Source organism: Vicia villosa, unplaced genomic scaffold, assembly GCF_029867415.1.
Source record: "Vicia villosa cultivar HV-30 ecotype Madison, WI unplaced genomic scaffold, Vvil1.0 ctg.000168F_1_1, whole genome shotgun sequence".
Taxonomy (NCBI): Eukaryota; Viridiplantae; Streptophyta; class Magnoliopsida; order Fabales; family Fabaceae; genus Vicia; species Vicia villosa.
Genome location: NW_026705049.1, coordinates 1,285,567 through 1,294,146, shown reverse-complemented (window position 1 = coordinate 1,294,146; position 8,580 = coordinate 1,285,567).

Below are 8,580 nucleotides of genomic sequence, written 5' to 3'. Positions count from 1 at the left end.
TCCCCTCAGCAGGTCCTCCCCAAGCTACTCTGACCAAAGCTATTTCCTTGCCACGCAATTGCTTCAGCCTTCGATCCTCAATCCTCACAGGTAAAGTCTCAACCGTCAAGTTATCTTTCACCTGTATATCATCTACTTGGATCACATGGGACGGATCTGAAATGTATTTCCTCAACTGAGACACATGAAATACATCATGCAAATTTGCAAGCATCGGCGGTAAAGCGATACGATAAGCCACTTCTCCCACTCTTTCAGAAATTTGGAATGGTCCGATAAAATGCGGAGTCAACTTCTTCGACTTCAATGCCCGACCAATCCCTATCATAGGAGTAACTCTCATAAACACATGATCTCCCTCTTGAAACTCAAGGGTTTTCCTCCTTTTGTCGTGATAACTCTTCTGACGACTCTGAGAAGCCTTCATCTTCTCCTGAATCATTTTAATCTTCTCTGTAGTCTGTTGTACAATTTCTGGACCAATCACAGCACTCTCACCAGATTCGTACCAACACAACGGCGTCCTACATCTCCTACCATACAAAGCCTCAAACGGAGCCATACCGATACTCGAATGATAACTGTTGTTGTAGGTAAACTCAATCAAAGGCAGATAACTATCCCAAGTACCTCCTTTTTCCAACACACAAGCCCGCAACAAATCCTCTAATGACTGAATCGTCCTCTCAGTCTGTCCATCAGTCTGCGGATGATAAGCAGAACTCAATCTTAGCTTAGTACCTAAAGCTTTCTGCAAACCTTCCCAGAACTTAGACGTAAACCTCGGATCTCTGTCTGACACGATACTTGAAGGAATACCATGCAGACTCACTATCTTCTCAATATACAATTGAGCCAGCTTCTCCATCGGATAATCCATTCTCACCGTTACAAAATGTGCAGACTTCGTCAACCTGTCTACCACGACCCAGATAACTTCACAATTTCTGACAGTTCTCGGCAAACCCGACACAAAATCCATTGAGATGTTGTCCCACTTCCACTCAGGAATAAACATCGGTTGCATCAACCCAGACGGTTTCTGATGCTCGATCTTTGACTTCTGGCAAGTCAAACAAAAATACACAAACTCAGCAATTTCCTTCTTCATTCCAGGCCACCAAAACAACTTTTTCAAATCATGATACATCTTGGTAGCACCAGGATGAATACTCAATCCACTACGGTGTCCTTCTTCCAAAATACGCTTTCGGAGTTCATCAATATCAGGAACACAAACTCGGTCACCAAACCTCAGTATACCATTCTCGTCGACTCTGAATTCACTACCTTTGCCTTGATTAATCAAAGTCAACTTATCAATCAATCCAACATCAGCTTTCTGACCTTCTCTTATTTCTTCGAGAATACCACTAGTCAGCTTAAGCATACCCAATTTGACACTAATAGGAGTACCTTCACACACTAAACTCAAGTCTCTGAATTGCTCAATCAAATCCAATTCCTTCACCATTAGCATAGACATATGCAAGGTTTTTCTACTCAATGCATCAGCCACGACGTTTGCCTTACCCGGATGGTAATTCAAACCAAAATCATAATCCTTCAGAAATTCTAACCACCTTCTCTGTCTCATATTCAGCTCTTTCTGATCAAAGAGATACTTCAGGCTTTTATGATCACTGAACACCTCAAATCTCGAACCATACAAATAGTGTCGCCACAACTTCAAAACAAAAACCACAGCTGCCAACTCCAAATCATGAGTCGGATAATTCCTCTCATGCACTTTGAGTTGTCTCGATGCATAAGCGACCACTTGTTGATTCTGCATCAATACACCACCTAAGCCCATCAGTGATGCGTCACAATAAACCACAAATGATTATGTCGGATTCGGCAAAATCAAAATAGGAGCACTAGTCAATCTCCTCTTCAGCTCTTGGAATCCTTCTTCACACTTTGCATCCCAAATAAAGGCTTGTCCCTTCCTGGTTAATTTAGTTAACGGCAACGCTAACTTTGAAAATCCCTCAATGAACTTTCTGTAGTAACCTGCAAGGCCAAGAAAACTACGAATCTCAGATACTGACTTCGGAGCTTCCCACTGAGACACAGCTTCTATCTTTGTAGGATCAACAGCAATACCATCCTTAGAAATCACATGTCCAAGAAAACTGACTTCTTCTAACCAAAATTCACACTTCGACAGTTTGGCAAAAAGTCGCTTCTCTTTCAACAATTCTAACACAGTTCTGAGATGCTCTGCATGTTCCTCCTCATTCTTAGAATATATCAGGATGTCATCTATAAACACCACCACGAACTTATCGAGATAAGGATGAAAGATCCTGTTCATATATTCCATAAAAACACCAGGTGCATTAGTAACTCCAAACGGCATCACAGAATACTCATAATGTCCATACCTCGTTCTAAAAGCAGTCTTCTGAATGTCGTCATCTTTCACACGTATCTGATGATACCCAGACCTCAGATCAATCTTACTAAACACACGTGCTCCAACCAACTGGTCCATCAAATCATCAATCCTCGGCAATGGATACCGATTCTTGATAGTGACCTTGTTCAATTGTCTGTAATCTACACACAGCCTCATTGAACCCTCTTTCTTCTTTACCAGCAACACAGGCGCACCCCACGGCGAAACACTAGGACGAATAAACTTCTTCTCAAGCAATTCCTCTAACTGCTTCTTCAGTTCAGTTAATTCAGACGGCGACATACGATACGGCGCCATTGACACTGGACTAGTTCCTGGAACCAAATCAATAGAAAACTCTACTTCTCTTTCCGGTGGCAATTCATTCACATCTTCTGGGAAAACTTCTGGAAATTCACACACCACGGGCAATTCGCCACTCGCCACTTTCTCTTTTATATTCATCAATGCGAACAACATAAACACTGTTGCACCATCTTCGATAGCTTCACTCACCTGTCTAGCTGTCATTTCCAGACTATCAGAACTAACCTCTTCAGGAAAAATCACCGTCTTCGCAAAACAGTTGATATGAACACGGTTGAATTCCAACCAGTTCATTCCCAGGATTACATCAAGTTGTTTCAACGGAAGGCACACTAAGTCCATCCCGAATTCTCTACCAAAAATGTCAACCGGACAATTCAAGCATGCAGACGAAGTAGTTACTGAACCCGACGCAGGAGTGTCAATAACCATACTTCCATTTATATCAGATATCTCAAGATTTAACCTCTCAGCACAATCCAAAGAAATAAAAGAGTGAGTTGCTCCAGTATCAATAATTGCAACTAAAGGTGTGCCATGAATGAAACACGTACCTTTAATCAACCTGTCTTCTGGAGTAGTCTCAGACCCAGTCAAAGTAAAAACCTTTCCTCCTGATTGGTTCTTCTTTGGCTTAGGACAATTAGGACTGATGTGACCCTCTTCACCACAGTTGTAGCAAGTCACAACTCTCTTCTTGCAGTCAGCAGCAATATGACCCACTTGGTCACACTTGTAACACTTCTTCTGATCAAGCTTGCACTCATTCCTACGATGTCCCATCTCACCACAATTGTAACATCTGATACGAGCACTGGAATCTCCCCCACCGGGTTTCTTCCAATCAACAGGTTTACCTCTACCATATGGCTTACCTCGATCCATATGTTTCTTTCCTTTTCTGTCAACCAACTCGCGAGAGTGAGATGACCTCAGCTTGATGTTGTCTTCCTCAAAAATCCTACTACAATCTACCAGATCAACAAACCTCCGGATTCTCTGGTACCTGATACCCTGCTTGATCTCATCACGAAGACCATTCTCAAATTTGACACATTTCGAGAACTCACTGGCCTCATCATCATTGTAATGCACATAGTACCTTGCCAGTTCCACAAACTTGGCAGCATACTCTGGTACTGACATATTACCTTGAACCAGCGCCAGAAATTCAACTTCCTTTCTTCCCCTGACATCTTCAGGAAAATACCTCCTCAGAAATTCCCTCCTGAATACAGTCCAGGTAATTGCTGTGCCACTAGCATCCAGCTCAGTTCTGGTTGACATCCACCAATCATCAGCTTCCTCTGATAACATGTGAGTGCCATATCTCACTTTGAGATCCTCAGCACAGTCAATGACTCTGAAAATCCTCTCGATCTCCTTAAGCCATTTCTGAGCACCCTCGGGATCATGCGTGCCCTTGAACAATGGAGGATTGTTCCTCTAGAAACTGTTCAGTTGTCTGTCAGCACCAATCGCAGCTCCATTGGCATTCCCTCCCAGCACACCAGCAATCATGCCCAGAGCCTCAGCGATAGCATCATCGTTTCTTCCTCCTCTTCTAGCCAATGTTCTGCTTAACACAAACAATCCGGTCAGAACAAAAGTATCGACAAATAACTCGTATTAGTCGCATACACGGAAAGACTGACACTAAGACTCTGATCACAACGATCGACTATGCTCTGATACCACTATTGTAACACCCCTCTAATAACCCGCGGCAAATAACAGTATATTAAATCAGAGTAACATGTAGAGAGGCATCACAATTATATAAATGATAAAACACGCGTCGGTACATATCATGCATTCACTGAAACAACTGAATTTATAACTTATTAAATAAAATCATGTTTTACACAGCGGAATCAAAAACATAGAGTCAACATTCATCATTAATGTATCTGACTCAACCAACAAAACCAATTAGAGTTATAATCAACTCAAAACAAACGTGTTCCCAGTGTTACATCTACCAGAGCATGACACCGACACTATAACTAGAAACCGACTTATGAGCTAATCCTCACCAAGTCGCGCCGCTATCCTCAATCTGAAATGACAACAAGTAAGGGTGAGTCTCATCATAGTTAACCAATGTTATTGCATCATAAATAATAACATATCATAGTTATATCGTTCACCCAATTGTTTCATATTCAGACAAATCATCATTCACACATCCACAGATAAACAGACAGTCAACATGTAACATATATATCATTATGTTATAAACAAATCATGCACATGTATGAAACTGACACTATGCATGTGGTACCAATCATCACCAGTGGAAATCATCCACCGACCGATCTATCATCATCCAGATACGGCCCTGCCAGCACCAATTCCACACAATGGGAATTCTGCCCCTCACTGAATCCTCTCATCATCTAGGATTCAGCCCATGTTTATGAATGCATGCAACATATATATAACATACTTTCATCATTACCATTCTATGAGTAGCATCATCTATACTCATTTCATCATCATCATCATCAACAATACTAAGCATGTTCATATATACATTACATCATTCAATACAATCAATCATCAGTAAACCACAGAATCACGTCACAAGGTTTACACAGTCTAAAACAGCATACAAACAGGCCTACAAATCGAAAGTTACACATCATCGAACTTTCCAGAAAAATCACAAAACAGAAATTTCACATACAGGAAGCCATACGCGTATCATAGGGTCCATACGCGTCCATACGCGTATCCCCTTGCCTCATACGCGTATCATACGCATCTCAACAGAACCAAATTTTGCCTACAACCAACCTCATACGCGTATCAGTATAGCCATACGCGTATGAGCATCCTCATACGCTCTCATACGCAAAACACCAGTACGTGGTATTTGGGACAGGGCAACTGCGTATCATACGCGTATAGCCCATTGGGAGTGTCCCCCATACGCGTATGACCTCATCACATACGCGTATGGCACTGTTTCATACGCGAAACACCAGAAAATGCCCAGAACCTGCAGAATTCGTAACAGTCCAAAACCCATTCGTTTTTACTCATACCAGTCCACGATTTTGAGTCTAAAAACCAGAAAAATTCACATCTAAACAGCATACGAATTCACCATAATCATAGTATATGATCCCATAATCAATTTCATTCATCATACCCTAAATCTATCAGTTATTAGGGATTCACAGTCCAAATTTCAATGATGAACACATACACAATCTCAGAATATAGAAACAATGGATCCAACCATACTCCTAATCCATACTATCACCTATAATACGATAAAAGAGATTAAATGGAGAGTCTCCCCTTACCTCAGATAAAAGTCTTGGTTCTTGGTCTCTCCCTCTACAGTTCTCCTTCACGTTCCTTGTTCCCAATTCTGTTCTTTCACGTTCTTTCTGTCTCAATTCCCAATTCTAATTATTTTATGAAAAATAATATTAAATTAGTAAGGCTTTACTACACCACACCCCCCTCTTCTTACTAATTTCACACATGGCCCAAATGCCATTAACCATCATTTTCCTCTTATTTTCATAAAATCCATAATAATAATAATTATTGATCTAATATTCAAATTAAATTAAAAATTAAAATTATACGGGTGTTACAGGAGGAAACCTTGAGATTAACCCTGAAAAGGCAAAAAGGCAAGGCACGTGAGTGTAAAAGAGTCCATTGACTTTCGAGGTTTTAACCCTAATTTTTAGGCAAAAGGTAAAATAAAAGGTAAAATAATATTAAATTAAATAGGGATTCAGAAAACTTAGCTTTTCGATTGGCATGGCGCGTGGTCGGAGAACCCTGATAATAACCTGTGATCCAGTACTGCTAGTTGGTGTGTCTACGGTGGAATTGCAGATCCTAGAATGTTGGATTGCTCACGACGGTATCACCTCGCAAAAACAAGAAAGTGGGTATGAGATATATAAAATGATACATGATTAAAATGACAAGAATGTGAGCAACGATTAATTCAAAAATTAACATATTAAGTTCTAACAAATGCTAATTAAAATATTTTTGTATTTTAAGAGAGAAACATTTTTTATGTGTTTCTTTTTTTATATTAAAAGAGAACAACATAAACCAATTTTAAAATAAATATTTTTTGTTAGTTTTATGATATATTAACTTCCTTGAATCTAAAATTAAAATTGATAGAAATCCTACATCTAACTAAACAAATCATCATAAAGATAAAGTTCTAACAGCTAATTAAAACAAACAAAAGTTCAATGAAATGTCTAACTATACAAAAACCGAAAACGTGTCCTCCATGTATATTATGACTTTTCCAACTTTTTAGTGGTCCAATAATCCAATGACACTTGTTCGACCATTTTTGAAAGAAAAATAAAAAATTGAAACAAAGGTCACACACGTTAACATTAACATTCAGTGAACAAAATCAAAACTTTCCATCTTTCTCACTATACAATATCTCCATCTTTTCCTTTTTCTTCTCTTAATCAAATAACAAACACCATAACAACACAAGCCAAAGGAAAGCAATATGAGATGAATAAAAAGCTAACCCATGGTGGTTGATTCGTCGGATTCGGCGCGGATGTGTAGATCAGAGGGAGGTGGAAGCGTGCGGCTTGGCCTTTGCCGGTGCTGCTCCTTGCGGCCGGCGGCGGTGAACAGACGGTGTCGCGGTTGAGGTGTTGTTGTTGTTGACGTTGCTGAGTCGACGTCGTAACAGTAGCCGCTGGTGGTTGTGCGATGGAATCGGATGCCTCGATCGGTTGAATCGCTTTGTGAACGGTGTAGATCTGATGGATCCCGTTTTGGTTGATGTGAGTTGCGACGAGATGCTGAGTGGAAGGTGTGTATCGTTGGTTGCCTCGCGTGCGACTTGCGGTAGTTTGGTATTGCGCAATTCCGACATCGCGTCAGCGTCGGAGATGATTCAGCCTTGATCAAATGTTGTAGACTGCTTCTTTAATACTGAAGGTTATCGTGAAAGTGGAGGGAGTAGTTTGAACGTCGCCGAAGCTTCAATGGGAGGCAACCACGGAGGAGCTTGTGCGCAGGATTCCGGCGAGACGACAACATCGATGGCAATGGCGCTTTGAGTCAACTTCCGATTCACTATGTCATGCTCCTTTTCATTCTCTTCTTTTTCTTAACAATATCCTGCAAAAAAAAAAACTGAAACAACAACAAGAGGGGTGCAAGAAAATATAACACAATCCAGGAAAATAACGATTTGATTCTTATCTCTTTTTCTTTCCTCTTTTCAATCTGAAGCAGTTGTTGTTATACTGCTTATAAAACTCTGTTGTGGTTGACTTTACAGGTTTAAGGAGGCGTGGATCGAATGAGGTTGAGGGATCGGATCTGCCATGAGGACGTCGACGTGCGGATCTGACGGTGCTTGGAGGTGTAGTGACTGAAGACTTTTCCTTCTTTTCTGCAAAACAAAAACTAACAAACTCCAAAGTTTTTTTTTTTTGCTGGTTAGGATTGTTGTGTTATTTATAAGGAAAAATATTAGGTTACAAAGAAGAAAGTGGGCTTGGACTTAAAAATTAGCAAATATATACATATTTTGATTTTTGATTAAAACTAAAAGACTACACTAAAATACTAATTAAATACTTAAAATACTATTTTTTTGTTTTCTTAATAATTATAATTTTTTAATAAAAAAAATGAAAAATATCCTGATTAAATAAATAAAAAGGATTTAGCAACAAAATCATAAATCAAACAAAAGGAAAGTTAGAAGTAAAAGGTGGGAAAAGACTGTCAGTAATGGGTTTCGCACCCGTGATCTCATATCTGCCAACCTTACCTACTTACCAATTGCGCCATATCATCTAAATCGAAATAAAATG